This window comes from Amblyraja radiata, chromosome 27 (genome assembly GCF_010909765.2).
Source record: "Amblyraja radiata isolate CabotCenter1 chromosome 27, sAmbRad1.1.pri, whole genome shotgun sequence".
Lineage (NCBI taxonomy): Eukaryota > Metazoa > Chordata > Chondrichthyes > Rajiformes > Rajidae > Amblyraja > Amblyraja radiata.
In genome coordinates, this window is record NC_045982.1 from 8,026,499 (window position 1) to 8,043,354 (window position 16,856).

General features: G+C 46.6%; 1 protein-coding gene across 2 annotated transcripts in view; it reads right to left on the minus strand.

Annotated features, from left to right (window-relative positions):
- The window catches only part of LOC116988374 (protein FAM110A-like), a 38,292-nt gene extending 21,919 nt beyond the window's left edge, over positions 1–16,373 (minus strand). The window contains exons 1-2 of one of the 2 annotated variants that reach the window (XM_033045031.1): positions 16,174–16,373; positions 2,612–2,798 (exon numbers count right to left, since the gene is read on the minus strand). The gene's annotated coding sequence lies outside the window, so the exon portion shown is untranslated. The remainder of the gene's footprint in view (positions 1–2,611; positions 2,799–16,173) is intronic. The other variant, XM_033045032.1, reaches the window with a different exon arrangement.
- Positions 16,374–16,856: the final 483 nt, after the last annotated feature.

Genomic DNA, 16,856 nt, shown 5'->3' on the forward strand with positions numbered 1-16,856 from the left:
AGGGTTTCGGGCCGAAACTTTGCCTATTTCCTTCGCTCCATAGACGCTGCTGCACCCGCTGAGTTTCTCCAGCATTTTTGTGTACCTTCGATTTTCCAGCATCTGCAGTTCCTTCTTAAACATAAACATTGTTTGCCGTTTTGGCTTCATGCCGGGCCCAAGATCTGTACAAGACGTGGATCTGAACACCAAGGCAGCAGTAATAGTGCAAAACCTTTATCTCAAGTGCTGTTCGTCTTCAAAATAAATCTTGGGAGTTTTATCTGTCTTTAGTGTCAAATGATTTCACTCACAATGCAGTAAATGAGAACCACCCCACAATTAAAACACAGGAAATTCACCTCCGAAACGTGTGCTGAGAATAGCTGCAACAATGGCCGGGTGATTCTCTGCAAATGAAACATCAGGTGGGCACATGTTCCCTCTGCAGCTTTCCCCTGCAACGTTTGGCTGGGAGGTCTAAGATTTTGCCACTGTTTGGAGTTCAACAATGTGCCTGAATAAAGTCATCAGCTTAAGGCAATGATGTTGCGAGCAGCTGCCCTACACACTCCAAACTGGGGCTGCTTCCACTCCCTGTGGTCATGGCCAGACAGCTGGGTTATTCACCTGGGAGTGGAGACACGCAGACACTAGGAGAAAGACAAGCAGAGGGTGGCGACTAAAGGAACAGCAGACAGTTACACAGCATGGAAACAAGTCCCTCAGCCTAACATGGCACAAGTTCAGAAGTGCTAGGAGCAGAATTAGGTCATTCGGCCCATCAAGTCTACTCCACCATTCAATCATGGCTGATCTCTCTCTCCCTTCTAACCCCATTCTCCTGCCTTCTCCACTGAACCCCATGCAAATCAAGAATCTATCAATCTCCACTTTAAAAATATCCATTGACTTGGCCTCCACAGCCTTCTGTGACAAAGAATTCCACAGATTCACCACCCTGTAGATGTGGTGTCGTGTAGATGTCCCACCTGCCCGCATTTGGCCCATATCCCCAGATGATGGTTTAGAGAAGGAAAAAAAAAATGGTGGAGCAACTCAACGGGTCAGGCAACAGCTTTAGACAACATGGAGAGATGACGTTTTCTTCGGGTGTTGCCTGACCCGCCGAGTTACTCCAGCACTTTGCGTCTCTGTGTAAAATAGCATCTGCAGTTTGTTGTGACATTTTTGGGTCGGGCCCCTTCTTCAGATGGATTATGGTGGGGGTGGGGGGGGGGGGGGTTAGGCTAGAAAGCTGGGGGCAGGACAAAGTCTGGCAAGTGATAGGTGGATACAGACAAGAGGGGGTTTTGATAAGGCCAAAGACAAAAAGTGTAAGATAAGCGTAGAAGAAGACAGAATTGTGAAGCCAGAGGAAGGAATAAACATGCAAGGGGACAGGGGAAGGGGTGGTGGTGGGGGGGGAAGAGGGGGGGGGAATTGGTTGTAAATCCAGATGGGGGGGGGGGGGGGGGGGGGGTGTTAGTAGTTTAGTTTACCAGCAATGAGAGACTTCTATGTTCATACCATAGGGCGGCTGTAAGCAACCCAAGCAGAATACAAGGTACGGTTCCCTCAGCTTGCGTGGGCCTCACTCTGGCAATGGAGGAGGCCCAGGACAGAAAGGAGAGAATGGGAAGGGGAGATTAAATGGTTGGCAACCCGGAGATCCAGCAGGCCTTGGCAACACAATCACCTAGTCTATGCTTGGTCTCAGGGGAGGGGATGTTGAGTTCACAATGACGGACACAATTGGAAAAGGTTTGAGGAACATCAAGAGGAATAAAAGATAGAGTGCGAGCATATGGGCAGCAATGTGGCGCAGCGGTAGAGTTGCTGCCTTACAGCGCCGGGGACCCGGGTTCAATCCTGACTACAGGTGCTCCGGTTTCCTCCCACACTCCAGAGACGTACAGGTTTGTACAACTGTCCCTAGTGTGTGTAGGATAGGGTCAATGTGCAAGGATCGCTGGTCGGCGCGGACTCGGTGAGCTGACAGGCCTGATTCCCCACTGTATCTCTAAACAAAACTAAATATAAAGGAGAAAAAGACAGAGGGAGTAAGTGAGTGAGTACAACAGAGAGTAAAATACAATGACAAAGGGCACTAAATGCTGAAGTAACTCAGGCGGTGCAGCTGGAGAACATAGATAGGTGATGTTTCAGGTTGGGACCCGGCCTCAGACTGGTTGTAACAGAAATGCTGGAAGGAACGGAGATTGGGAGTGAGAAAGCCCAAGAGACAGAGAAAGAATGCAAGGAAGAAAAACTTTCATTGAAGATAGAAACGAAGCTGGAGTAACTCAGCGGGACAGGCAGCACCTCCAGAGAGAAGGAATGGGTGATGTTTCGGATCAGATGTTTCGGATGTTTCAGACTAGTGGTCTGAAGAAGGGTCTCGACCTGAAACGTCACCCATTCCTTCTCTCCAGAAGTGCTGCCTGTCCCAGCTGAGTTGCTCCAGCTTTTTGTAGTCTATCTTCGGTTTAAACCAGCATCTGCAGTTCCTTCCGACACAAACTTTCATTGAAGATGTTTCCCGTATGTTCCACAAATGCTGTCTGAGCCGCCGAGTCTTTCCAGCACCCTGAAAACGTAGACACTCGCGAGACGGGGACGTGTTGCTCACCAGGGCAGATGAACGAACGGCACGCAGCACATCAGCAGACAGTGGTCGAGTCCCCAGTCTCCACAACGCAGACGGAGTACAAGGAGCCCTCCATTCTCAGCAGAGACCCGAATCGGTAGCTCGCACGTGACTGCGATCTGCCAGGATCCTCAGCTGGTTCACATAAAACATCAAACGGCTCAGCTCCCTGCAAAAACCACCTTTGAATTACGCACACCAACCCAGTGCGACCCGTAATTGGAGACTTTGCGACTGCCAGCCTGTCTGTCAGAGGAGACTGCAGCCAATCAATCACCCCACACCCCTTCTCAAAACTGTCAGTCAGCCGCAGTGCCTGTTCCCAGCCCCCCAACCCTTGATCTTTTGCTGGGAATGATCAGAGGCAACCTTCCAACAGAGGGGTCGCCCTGCCCATTTATGGCAACCTGTGCTCCCTAACCAAGAGCAGGTGGCGGCCCATCACAAAGGAGCAACCATTCTCAAGCAGTCTTGCCTGCTTCACATGGAGATTACCTCAAGAGAATTGCCAGCGTTGTCCAGTCAACTTTGTCACATGCACATACAAGATGTGCAGTGAAATGAAACTGGCAATGCCTGCGGATCGTGCAAAACAGCAGAACAGAACAGAATAGAACAGAATCAGATTGTGATGTTGCCGGACAAGATGCTTTCTACAGCCCCAGAGTAGAAGCACTGAGGGATCCTCAGAGAGACTCCGAATTTCCTCAGCTGCCTGAGGTGGTAAAGGCGCTGCCTTGCCTTACTCACCAGTGCGGCAGTATGTGCAGTCCATGTCAGATCCTCTGTGATGTGGACTCCCAGGTATTTAAAGCAGCTCACCCTATCCACAGTAACTCCAGTGGCGTGTACGTCCTCGGATGTTGTGCCCACAATCAGCTCCTTAGTTTTAGTGACATTCAAGGGGAGGCTGTTGTTCTGACACCAGAGTGCCAGATCAGCCACCTCCTTCCGGTAGACCTTCTCATCGTTATTGGAGATCAGGCCCACCACCACAACATTCCTGATGTGAACTTTTAATCCAACAGAAAAACATCCAAATCAACAGAAAAATTGATGCATTACCATGGAAACCTGATAACATTTACTGTTTATTTCAACGTGAAGAAACTGCAGGTGCTGGTTTAAACCATAGATAGACCAAAAAAAAGCTGCAGTAATTCAGCGGGCCAGGCAGCATCTCTGGAGAAAGGGAACAGGTGACATTTCGGGTTGAGACCCGAGAAGTCTGCCGAAGGTTTCTCGACCCGAAACGTCGCCCAATCCTTTTCTCTAGAGATGCTGCCTGGCCCGCTGAATTACTCCAGCTTTTTGTGTCTATCTTCTGCTTATTTCAATGTTGTGCGATTGAAAATAAACCACAATAGACAATAGACAATAGGTGCAGGAGGAGGCCATTCGGCCCTTCGAGCCAACACCGCCATTCAATGTGATCATGGCTGATCATCCCCAATCAGTACCCCGTTCCTGCCTTCTCCCCATATCCCCTGACTCCGCTATTTTTAAGAGGCCTGTCTTGCTCTCTCTCTTGAAAGCATCCAGAGAACCTGCCTCCACCGCCCCCCCGAGGCAGAGAATTCCACAGACTCACCACTCACTCTCTGTGAGAAAAAGTGTTTCCTCGTCTCCGTTCTAAATGGCTTACCCCTTATTCTCAACCTGGTGGCAATGTGGTGATGCTCATTTCTGGCACGTTTCAATGTCTCCCTGGAGGTTCAAGCAGACTATTCCTGGCAGAGGTTACACTCACAAACCCAACATCAGGCGCACCTCGAGCACGTTACTACCCAGACAATATGGAGATATAAATATACAGTATACAGGGTAGATATAGTCATGTGAAATACAACTGGGCTTATACTCACAGGAAGGATGAGGGGATCTTACAGATACATAAAATTATTAAGGGATTGGACAGGCTAGATGCAGGAAAAATGGTCCCGATATTGGGCGAGTCCAGAACCAGGGGTCACAGTTTAAGAATAAGGGGTGGGCCATTTAAGACTGAGATGAGGAAAAACTTGATCCCCAGAGAGTTGTGAAAATTCTCTGTAGCAGATTCTCTGAATCTATTCAAGAGAGAGTTAGATATAGCTCTGAGGGCTAACGGAATCAAGGGAAATGGGGAGAAAGCAGGAACTGGGTACTGATTCTGGATGATCAGCCATGATCATATTGAATGGCGGTGCTGGCTCGAAGGGCCGAATGGCCTACTCCTGCACCTATTTTCTATGTTTCTAATACGGTTGGTGAAAATCAAACCCAAGCAGTGGGTGTTTGGAACGTCTTTGGAGTGTGGGAGGAAACCAGGGCACCAGGGGGAAACCCACGCGGTCAGAGGGGGTGGACGTGCAAACGGCGTGCAGACAGCACCTGTCGTCAGGCTCGGACTCAAGCCTCTAGCGCTGTAAGGCAGCAACTCTACCGCTGTGCCAGTAACGCCCCAAATTGCTGGCATTCAGACAATGCCAATAACCTATGAAGGAATGGGGAAGAAAAAAAAAAAAAAAAAAAAAAAACTTCTAAAAATTATCCTGAGAGTGCGTTGTAGTGTCAAAGTTACTGCCTTAAGAGATGAAAGGCTCAAACCAGGGCCCACCTGACCCCATCAATGGCAAGGCACCATCATCAGTTTAAAGAGAAGGGGTGTGGACCAGTGTCCAAGCCAATAATTATCTGTCAAGCCATCCCGAAAGCAGATGATCAGGTCATTGATGTAATTGCTGCTTGTGGCCACATCACTGCCCTTCAAAAGTACTTCATTGGTTGTAAAGCACTCTGCTCACCCAGAGGTTGTGGAAGGTGCCGTATAAACATTAGTGTGCTCATGAGAGGATGTGACTCAGAGGCGCAAGTCATTGACGACCCATTCTGGACGAGAGGGTCATACTGCTTCAGCAAGAGGCAGCTTGTTCCGGGATTTAGGGAGTTAAATGAAGGTGGAATTATAAAGCCAATGCTGCTTTCCAAGTCTGAATAAGGATCTCGACACGAAACGTCACCCATTCCCTCTCTCCAGAGAAATCTGCTGCCTGTTCCACTGAGTTACTCCAGCTTTTCTGTGTCTATCTGCTGCTTTTCACTAGTTGATCTTTATATAGGTTGGTAGACACAAAATGCTGGAGTAACTCAGCGGGTCCGGCAGCATCGCTGGAGAACAGAAATAGGTCATCTTTCGTTCTTAAGACTTGATCAGGTTGATCATTATTATCTTTATTGGGGCAGGCAGCGGTAGAGTTATTACTGCCTTTCAGCGCCAGAGAACTGGGTTCGATCTTGACTACGGGTGCTGCCTGTTCGAAATTTGCACTTGCTCCCTGTGACCACGTGGGTTTTCTCCTGGTGCTCCGGTTTCAAATCAAGTCAAGTGAAGTTTACTTGTCACATACACATACGAGATGTGCAGTGAAATGAAAGTGGCAATGCTCGCGGACTTTTGTGCAAAAGACAAACAACCAAACAAACTATAAACACAATCATAACACACATATTCTTTTACATAATAAATAATGGAAGGACAAACGTTCAGTAGAGTTAGTCCCTGGTGAGATAGGCGTTTACAGTCCGAATGGCCTCTGGGAAGAAACTCCTTCTCAACCTCTCCGTTCTCACCGTATGACAACGGAGGCGTTTGCCTGACCGTAGCAGCTGGAACAGTCCGTTGCAGGGGTGGAAGGGGTCTCTCATGATATTGTTGGCTCTGGAGTTGCACCTCCTGATGTATAGTTCCTGCAGGGGGGCAAGTGAAGTTCCCATAGTGCGTTCGGCCGAACGCACTACTCTCTGCAGAGCCTTCTTGTCCTTGGCAGAGCAATTCCCAAACCAGATGGTAATGTTCCCGGACAAGATGCTTTCCACCGCCGCTGCGTAGAAGCACTGGAGGATCCTCGGAGACACTCTGAATTTCCTCAATTGCCTGAGGTGGTAAAGGCGCTGCCTTGTCTTACTCACGAGTGCTGAGGCGTGTGATGCCCATGTCATATCCTCGGAGATATTCCTCCCACACTCCAAAGATGTGCTGGTTTCTAGGTTAATTGGCTGCTGTAAACTGTCCGCACTGTGTGGGATAGAACTACGGTTTACGGGGGTTGCTGGTCGGCACAGACTTTGGTGGGACAAAGGGCTTATTAACACACTGTATCTCTATAATTAATGACTTACTAATAGGATTATGTGTATTTATTGCCAGGCCAACATTTATTAGCCATTCCAACCAACAAATGTAAAGCACTTTGGCCAACGAGAGTTGTTTTTTAAATGTGCTATATAAATAAATGTGACTCGACTTGATTCCTAATTGGCCCAGAATGGCTGGCTTTGCCATTTTGTAGGGTAGATGAGGTCAACAACATTGCCGTGAGTTTAGAGTCCCATATCGGTTAGATCTTCGGTGAAGGAGATTAGTAAATGTGATTAATAACTTTGAAAACCATTCCTATAATTTCCCTTGTTGATAACCACTGATATTATTTGAGTTCAACTTCTCCAGACATCATGCCAGAAGCTCACAGAACAACGGAGGAGTAAGGAACAGCAGATGCTGGAAGCCTGTGCAAAACACAAAGTGCTGGAGTGACTCAGCAGGTCAAGAAGCATCTGCAGAGGGAATGGACAGGTCTGGGTCAGACTGCAGAAGGATCCCGACCCAAAATGCTGCCTATCCATTCCCTCCACAGAAGCTGCCTGACCTGCTTTTGTTGCTCCAGCACTGTGTATTTCCCCCCAGAACAAATGGTGTAGTGCCCTGGATACTGGTTTAGTAATGCAACCACACATTGGTTGCAAGATATTCAGGACACTGGAAATGGCAATACCTTTTTGATCGAGTTTAAACCACAAGGCTGTGAATTAACAGTGGCAATTGTGTACAGTTGACTGTAACGCTTCCATTCCATCATTCTGGAATCCTCTCGGCCAGACTTACAGTAACACAATACTGCAAGTAATACAATAGTTGTACTGCAATAAAAAGGTATTGTATTATACTGCAATATTAGTAAAAGATGCTTTTACATAAACCTTCAAGACCAGAAGTTTAATCAAAGAGGCAGATGGTAAGGTAGTCGTGTCCTTGTCCCAGACTAATGAAAATCTGGGATCTGCAAGAGTTCACACATGGGTATTTCGTTTGGACCTCAAGGGGTCCAAATGACAATAAATTGAATTGAATTGAATTGAATGGGTGTCCTGGTGGCACTGCGGTAGAGTTGCTGCCTAACAGCGCCAGAGACCCGGGTTCGATCTTGGCTACGGGGGGGGGGGGGGGGGGGGCTGTCTGTACAGAGTTTGTAACTTCTACCCACGACCTGTGTGGGTTTTCACCGGGAGCCCTGGTTTCCTCCCATACTCCAAAGATGTATAGATTTGTAGGTCGATTGGCTTGGTAAAATTGTAAAATTGTGTGAAGTGTGTGAAGAATAGTGTCAGTGTGCGGGAATCGCTGGTCGGACATGGGCTCGGTGGGCCGAAGGGCCTGTTTCCGCACTAAACTGACATTCACTGGCAAATCACACAAGAACCTTAAGGGGTATGTGCTCGAGAGTGTGGAGAGATAGGGAGCAAGGAGGCCAATAAATGCTTTAAAGTTATGCTGTAGGTTTTACAAGACTGTTCGCCAATATAAATCTAACAGTTCATCTAACAGTGGGGTACTGGGGAACAGTAAGAGTTATAGGCCTGTCCCACTTACTCGACTTTTTCCAATGACTGCCGGCACCCGTCATAGGTCATTGCAGGTCGCCGAAAATTTTCAACATGTTGAAAATTCAGCGGTGACCAGAACAAGGTACGACTCTTTGGACGACTACTCACGACCATACAGGCGTCACACCGCGACATGTCACCAGGGTCGTGTAGTCTCCTCAGTCGCCCAAAGAGTCGTAGCATCTTTCTGGTCACCGCTGGATTTTCAACATGTTGAACATTTTCGGCGAACTGCAACGACCTATGACGGCTGCCGGCAGTGGCTGAAAAAGTCTCGTAAGTGGGACAGGCCCATTAGGGTTAGGATGTCAGAAGAGTTTTGGACAAAAGCAAGGATATAAAAAGATAATCTATCCCTTCAACGAGTAGTTTGGATGGAAATTTCAGACAGTGGTGTTTGCCTGCACCCACTGCCCTGGTCTGTCAGCATGGTGGAAGTTTAGCTAAGTTTAGAGATACAGCATTGAAACAGACCCTTTGGCCCGTTAATTCCACGTCGACCAACAGTCATCCCACACACCAATTCTATCCTACACTCGGGGACAATTCACATAAGCCAACTAACCTGCAAACCCACACGTTTTAGGAATGTGGGAGGAAATCGAAGCACACTGAGAAAACCCACGTGGTCACAGGGAGAACGTGCAAACTCCGTACAGACAGCATCGAACCAGGTCTCTGGTGCCGTAAGGCTGCAACTCTACTGCTGCGCCACAGAGAGGGAGAGGTTAAACAGAGTTCTCACACACCCACCTTCCCCTTCACAAGTTCATATCTAAAGAGCCATCTAGTCACAGTATTGAAATAAACTTCAATCTGACTGCAAACAGCTAACAATGGCCTGCTTCCTTTGTCATGGTTATTGTTATTCATGGTTCTTTATCTCTCGTTTCCCTTATCCCTAACCAGTCTGAAGAAGGGTCTCGACCGGGAACGTCACCCATTCCTTCTCTCCAGCGATGCTGCCTGTCCCGCTGAGTTACTCCAGCTTTTTGTGTCTATCTTCAATCTGACTGCTCCCAGTTCATCGTTTGACCTTTCGCACCCGCTCTGTGCATTATCCCAGCCCAACCATCAGACCCCGTTACGAACATCACTCATTGACTGGTATCCTTTCAGCTAAAGGCAGCACATTTTGTTTTGTTTCGGAAAACACTCGTTTTATTCTACGGAACCAGGGAAAGAAGAGATCTCAGTAATGCTCCCACATACACAGCGACAATACATTTCAAAAATAAATTACGGGAATTACAAAGTCACAGGGTTTAGCTATTGAGTGACATCAAAGGATGGTGGGTGTCGATGCAGTATAAAGGCCAGGAGGATGTGATCACAGAATGATCAAGAGGTCAATAAAGCATTTACTAAAACGCTTTGAAAGGGCATAGCTGTCTTGACTTGCCCATCTATAGGGACTCCCAAAACATTGTCATCCAAATCTCCTTGGAATGCTCCAAAATGAGACTGCATGGGTTTGTGGGTTAATCAGCCTCTAGGTTGTCCCTAATGTGTAGGGAGTGGATATGAAGGGGGGGGAACAACATAGAGCTAGTGTGAATGGTGGTTGATGGTCAGAGTGGATTCGGTGGACCGAAGGGCCTGTTTCCATGCTGTATCTTTCAATCAAACACTACAGAGGGAATAATCCGAAGACAGACACAAAGTGCTGGAGTAACTCAGCGGGTCAGGCAGAATCTCTGGAGACATGACACAAAATGCTGGAGTACCTCAGCGGGACAGGCAGCATCTCTGGAGAGAAGGAATGGGTGACGTTTCGGGTCAGAACCCTTCTTCAGACTGATGCTGAACTCTCGTCCGACACCAGAGGAGAACTTCTCCAAGGGAGACATACTTTGAGGAGATTTTGCAGTGGAGCGGACAATACGTGTAGGAAAGAACTGCAGATGCTGGTTTAAATCGAAGGTATGACACAAAATGCTGGAGTAACTCAGCGGGACCGGCAGCATCTCCGGAGAGAAGGGATGGGTGACGTTTCGGGTCGGGACCCTTCTTCAGAGGGAATAACAACTTCTCATTCTCCGAAACAGAAATTACATCGGGGTTCGAGGGTGGCTCAGTCCGATCAAACTTCTAGAGTGACAGAAAACTCAGACTGTCTGAAGAAGTGTCTCGGACCGAACGGTCGACTATTCCTTTTCTCCAGAGATGCCGTCTGACCTGTTGAGCGAGTGCAGCTTTCTGTGTCGATCTTCGGTTTTAACTAGCATCTGCAGTTCCTTCCCCACACAGTAACAGTCATTGTTGCACTTCACTCACAAGAGACAAGGGGGACACATTCAGTCAGAATAAGCATTGTTAATGCATTTTAATTTCTAACCACCTTTGTTACATTTTCGTAGGCAATGCTAAGTTCAATTGTATATTTAAGAAAGAACTGAAGATGCTGGAAAAAAATCGAAGGTAGACAAAAATGCTGGAGAAACTCAGCGGGTGAGGCAGCATCTATGGAGCGAAGGAATAGGTGACGTTTCGGGTCTCGACCCGAAACGTCACCTATTCCTTCGTTCCATAGATGCTGCCTCACCCGCTGAGTTTCTCCAGCATTTTTGTCCACCTCCAATTGTATATTTAGTCAGTACCAATTTGTGCATGGTGGCTTGCTAAACCATTGTTAGAACATCACACCTTTCCGTGAAATGTTAAAGAAAAAACTGATGACATTGGGATAAGGGATATATTTTATTGCCCCATTTCCAAATTCAGGGGGATCGAATTCAAATTTACCCCCCTTCCTCCCCAGCTAACTCATCAAACCTCGATCTATTCCAAGCTGGGATCAGGCTTGGCAGCTATAAACTTCATTCACATTTCTCAATTAAGCCAACGTTCAATTCACTACGTTAGGGGCAACCTTCAACATTCTAGGAGGCGGTTTTGCGATTGGCATTAGAGTAAGGTTTCAACATGAAGGCAAATCCACAACTACAGATAATAAAAAAAAGATAAGACCATTGTAAACAGGATATCAGGAGAGGATTCTTTATCCAAAATAAAGTTGTGATTAGAATCATAAAACATGGTTAAGGGGAGTAGGAAAGGTGGGGACAGTAATGAAACTGAAGGTAACGAATATATATTTTGCCAGGGTTAAATTAAATGGAAGATGACCCAGGAACAATAACACAGGCAATGCTGACAACCCAAGGAAACATTTCAATAATCCAGCAGAATCCAGGAAGAACCGTTTCGAATGAAATTAAATTCACTAACATGACTGAAAATAATATGCAGTTCTCAAACACGGCCTGCAGTGTACCTCATGAGAAATGCTGCCCTTCAGATAGTATCCTGCTAGATGTGGACGGATTTTGGATGTGGAGATGACGTTTCCACTAGTGGGAGAGTCCAGGACCAGAGGCCACAGCCTCAGAATAAAAGGACGCACTTTTAGGAAGGAGATGAGGAAGAATTTCTTTAGTCAGAGGGTGGTGAATCTGTGGAAATCATTGCCACTGAAGGATGGGGAGGCCATGTCAATGGATATTTTTAAGGCCGGGATAGCTAGCTGGATGGGCCCCAGAGATGCTGTCTGTTCCGCTGAGTAACTCCAGCATTTTATGCCCATCTTCAGTTTAAACCAGCATCTGCAGTTCCTTCCTACACGTAGATAGCTTGATGATTAGTATGGGTGTCAGGGATTATGGGCGGGGGAGAGGGGGGAGGAGGCAGGAGAATGGTTAGGAGGGTAAGATAGATCAGCCATGATTGAATGGCTGAGTAGACCTGATGGACCGAGTGGCCTAATTCTGATCCTATCACATGAATTTGAGATTACTACTTTAAAAAGGTGATGGTGTGAGGACAGGAGAATGAGCCAACAGATGCTTCACTGCTGCACACATAGAAACATAGAAAATAGGTGCAGGAGTAGGTCATTTGGCCCTTCGAACCTGCACCGCCATTCAATATGATCATGGCTGATCATCCAACTCAGTATCCTGTACCTGCCTTCTCTCCATACCCCCTGATCCCTTTAGCCACAAGGGCCACATCTAACTCCCTCTTAAATATAGCCAATGAACTGTGGCCTCAACTACCTTCTGTGGCAGAGAATTCCAGAGATTCACCACTCTCTGTGTGAAAAATGTTTTTCTCATCTCGGTCCTAAAAGATTTCCCCCTTATCCTTAAACTGTGACCACACTGCCTAGTGATGGGAAAAACAGAAGCAAAGTCCCATCAAAGCACGACAGAACATGCTGAAAACAGTAGGTTTCTTCCCCTAATGAACAGCACGCTCACTGCACAGATCACGGCAGTTCAAGGCAGCAGGTCACCAGCAACTTTTCCAGGGAGAGGGCTCATTACCAATGCTCTGACCCGAGCTTGGATTTTTCTTCAATAAAATTGACCAACTTTCCCTTTGGAATCCAGCTTGAACGCGTTAAAAAGATGAACGGCAGCTTAAATAGCAGCTCTTAAAGATAGCGGAGTCAGGGGATATGGGGAGAAGGTAGGAACGGGGCACTGATTGGGGATGATCAGCCATGTTCATATTGAATGGCGGTGCTGGCTCGAAGGGCCAAATGGCCTACTCCTGCACCTGTTGTCTATAAACAGCAAGTGCCACAAAGAAACAACTGACATCATCAAGGAAAAGCAGTCTTAAACACCTGGAAACTAAAAACCCAAATTAAAAGAGAGCTGAAGTAATAGGAAGATAGACACAAAATGCTGGAGTAACTCAGCGGGACAGGCAGCATCTCTGGAGAGAAGGAATGGGTGACATTTCGGGTCGAGACCCTTCTTCAGACCAGTGAAGCAAGAGGTATTGTGGAAGAGGCAAGTTAATGTTTCAGTACAATGACCTTTCATCAGAACAGCACGATGTTGGAAATTATCAGCTTTTAAGTAAATATAGATGCTTGGAAATAAAGGAGGGGCAAATTACCAAGTGTTTATGGTATACAGTATCCAACACTATTATTTATTCCTGAGATGTTGGCACGATTAGCACAACTGGTGGATTTTTTCCCCATTGACAAGGTAGCAGTGAACACCTTCTGGAACAGCTGTGGAGAAGTTACTCTTACACAGTATGTTGGGCAATATGTTGGTCAGTTGTTTAAAGAGCAGAGACATGAATATGGATAGAATGGGTAGAGTGGATGGATAAAGTGGATGCGGAGAGGAGTTTTCCACTAGTTCGAGAATCTAGGACCAGAGGCCATAGCCTCAGAATAAAAGGACGTACCTTTAGAAAGGATATGAGGAGGAATTTCTTTAGTTAGAGGGTGGTGAATCTGTGGAATTCATTGCCTCAGACGGCAGTGGAAGCCAAGTCAAGGGATATTTTTAAGGCGGAGATTGACAGATTCTTCATTGGTACGCATGTCAGGAATTACGGGGAGAAGGCAGGAGAATGGGGTTGAGAGGAAAAGATAGATCAGCCATGATTGAATGGCGGAATAGACTCGATGGGCTGAATGGCCTAATTTTGCTCCCATCAGTTATGAATGGAGAGGAAAGTTGTTAGGAACATATTAACAACCAATTAACAGTAAGCAAGGAGCTCGGAGTGTTCCCCAATGGGACAAGCCGTATCAAAAGGCACAAGCTGTCTCAAGGGCCCCAAACATATTCTGGAGAGATGCAAAACTAGCCAGAATCGTTATCACATTACACCCCCAGGAAGTATAATAAAAAACGCTTTTCAATCAATGCTGTAATGAAAAAAGGTTTCTTGCATTTAAATCTAGGCACTCGTCTGCCCCTTCCCCTCACTAAAGCAGAGTTCAGTTACAGGACAGACATGTTATCATTACATGGGAGAAGGGGCTAAATGTTCTCCTGTTCCCATAGCACCACTAACTAGTGTGACAATAACCCAATACAAATAAACAGAGGTTGGTTCTTTAGTGCTCTGCAGACAGTTGCAACATCAAAGCACAGTGCCTCCCCTTCCTGCACATGGTAAACTAACTTCCACTGCTGCAGCACCTTTCTGGCCACTCTGTAGGAGTATCCTCAGCCAAAATAAAGAGGTACTAGTGTAGGTAGACAAAGAGTGGTGAGTCTGTGGAATTCTCTGCCTCAGAGGGCGGTGGAGGCAGGTTCTCTGGATGCTTTCAAGAGAGCTAGATAGGGCTCTTAAAAACAGCAGAGTCAGGGGATATGGGGAGAAGGCAGGAACGAGGTACTGATTGGGGACGATCAGCCATGATCACATTGAATGGCGGTGCTGGCTCGAAGGGCCGAATAGCCTACTCCTGCACCTATTGTCTAAAATGCTGGAGAAACTCAGTGGGTGAGGCAGCATCTATGGAGCGAAGGAAATAGACAACATTTCGGGTCTAAACCCTTCTTCAGACTAGTGTAGGTGGGCAAAAGCACAGTCAACGGGCAAAGGGCAGATTGCAATGGAAGAGAGAAAGGGGTAGATATATAGATATAGATAGACACACACATATATATATATATATATACACAAAGATTTAAGGGGAGAATTCTGGAACTAAGTCTACACGGTTACAGGCCAAGCTGCCATTGTTGGACCAGTGAAAATCGAGCTTGCCCGAGTGGCCAGCATTGAAGATAGAGACAAAGCGCTGGAGTAACTCAGCGGATCAGGCAGCATCTCTGGAGAAATAGGCTGGGTGACATTTCAAGTCGGGACCATGGCCAGAACTGAAGGGGTATATAATCTTCGAGGGCAGCAGACTTATCGCTCGAGGAAATATTTGGAGCTGAAATGGCTATGATAAACGAAAATACAAAATTATTTTCTCGTATTATGCTCCCACAGGTTGGAGTCAAACCAAAATAGTTCTCACCGAAGATAGGCACATAATGCTGTTGGAACTCAGTGGGACAAGCAGCATCTCTGGATAGAAGGAATTCCATTCCCATTCCTTCTCTCCAGAGATGCTGCTTGTCGTCGCTGAGTTACTCCAGCATTTTACGATACGATAATACTTTATTTATCCCAGGAGGGAAATTGGTCTGCCAACAGTCACAAAACACAAAATACATGAAACATGAAATTAAACTGAAGGTGTGCAAATTGTGTGCGGCATAAACTAGCATCTGCAGTTCCCTCTTACTCAAAAAGTTCCCACTTAAATATGCAGAGGAACCATCCTAATGATGTTGCTCTCAGACTGAGTACAGTTAGCTATTTCAGGAACACAGTGCTCACTGGAATACAAAATCCATCCTTAATCATCCTAGATCCTGGGCGTGCGATGCTGTACATGTCCTGAGGCCAATATTTAATCCTGAACCAATTTCACACAAAAAAAATCACCATCATTTCAATGTTTGCAGGACATTGCTGTATACAAGGTATATTCAGGCTTCTGAACCCCTAAATTCAAAACCGTGACTCCACAACAAAAAGTCACCTCAATAGTTGTAAAGTATATGAAGTCGCCCTGCTGTACAAATGCAAAATTTCCTTTTATTTAGTTCCACTGGGAATAATCAGGAAGCAAGAGCATTAAAGGAAATTAATCTCCCCATAAAACAAGGCAGGGTCCCGACTAATTGCAATTACAGGATTAAAACATTTATTGAACGTCTGCTTGTTTGGCTCGGTCTGAACAACCTGTGAAGCAGCGGGCTACATACGGACAGTCAGTGCCACTTGATTGTGCACAGCCAGACATATGGTGAAGCGTTTAAGCATGTTTAGTACAACAGCTACACGGCAAGGGCGGCTCCAGAACAAGCCAGACACCTGAAAAGCAAAACTTGTGAAGTGTTAGCTTGATTAAGTCAATGCCCTTTTAATTCACTTCTGCCAATCTGCCCCGCTCGCACACCTTACGTTAAAGGTCAAGGTATCTATCGCCAGTTTACAACAAAAAAAGTATCACTGACCCCCACAAGGCAGGTTGTGACTGTGTGACCATCACTGGATATTCCTGACAGGAGTCCTCTTCTCCACACTCCCCAGCCAGTCAGCCAGCCAGCATTATGTTCCAGGCAGGCAGGGCACTCTCCCGAGACAGGCGCTGGTGGGGAGCTAACTGCTGGCTATACCACAGAGTGAAATTGGAGTGAATTGCTGGATTCAACCAAAGATCCCTTCTCAACCCCACCCACTCCAACTGGCTTGCTCCATTCACGGCTTCTTCGGAGGGGTGGCTGGGAATGGGACAACCTGCTGCTTAAAGTTCAGGGTAGACACAAAAATGCTGGAGTCACTCACTCAGCGGGACAGGCAGCATCTCTGGAGAGAGGGAATGGCTGGCGTGTCGGGGTCGAGACCCTTCTTCAGAAGTTCAGTTTAGTTTACTTTACCGATGTACAGTGAAATGCTTTTGTCGTGTGCCATCCAGTCAGCTGAAAGACAATAGACAATAGTTGCAGGAGTAGGCCATTTGGCCCTTCGAGCCAGCACCGCCATTCAATGAGCCAGCACCGCCAAGACAATGCATGTCGAGCCATTTGCAATGTACAGATACATGATAAGGGGATAATGTTCAGCGTGAGGTAAAGATTCTTTAGCAATAACCACGATCTCCTGGATGTGCTCATGTGATAGGATCAGTATTAGGCCA